Consider the following 559-nt stretch of genomic DNA (forward strand, 5'->3'; position numbering starts at 1 on the left):
TGTAGCATAGTTTTCCATTGTGGGCATGTACCATTATTTGGTTATCCACACTCACCTATTGATGGGCATTTAAGTTGTTTCCATCTCTTTGCTACAGTGAATTGTGCCTCAATGAACATAAGTGTACATATGTTTGTTCATGCGGTGTTGGTGTCTCTCAACTCTTTAGGATATATTCCTAGTAATGGAATTGCTGAGTCAAATGGTACTTCTATTTTCAGTTTTTTAAGGAAACACCGTACTGTTTATCACAATGGATGTACCATTTTACAATCCCACCAGCAGTGCACAAGAGTTCCAATCTCTCTACAACCTCATCAGCTTTTGTTATTTTCTGACCTGTTGAACTTTGCTATTATTGCTGGGGTGAGATGATATCTCATCATTGTTTTGATTTGCATCTCTCATCAGCATTGGTGATTCAGTGGTAGAATTCTTGCCTGCCACACGGGAGGCCCAGGTTCGATTCCTGGCCAATGCAGCCCTTGCTTTTAGGAGCTCTGGTAGCATAGTGCCTAAGGCACTTGACTGCTCACCAGAAGGCTGGAGGTTCAAACCC

At 42.0% G+C, this 559-nt stretch overlaps 1 non-coding gene across 1 annotated transcript; it reads left to right on the top strand.

The window, feature by feature from the left end:
- The first annotated feature begins 410 nt into the window (after nucleotides 1-410).
- On the top strand, nucleotides 411-481 carry TRNAG-GCC. The gene has a single exon. It is a non-coding gene; the product is annotated as a tRNA-Gly (tRNA).
- The last annotated feature ends 78 nt before the right edge of the window (nucleotides 482-559 follow it).

Source organism: Orycteropus afer, unplaced genomic scaffold (assembly GCF_000298275.1).
Source record: "Orycteropus afer afer isolate SDZICR_OR568_19922 unplaced genomic scaffold, OryAfe1.0 scaffold19973, whole genome shotgun sequence".
In the NCBI taxonomy this organism is placed as follows: domain Eukaryota; kingdom Metazoa; phylum Chordata; class Mammalia; order Tubulidentata; family Orycteropodidae; genus Orycteropus; species Orycteropus afer.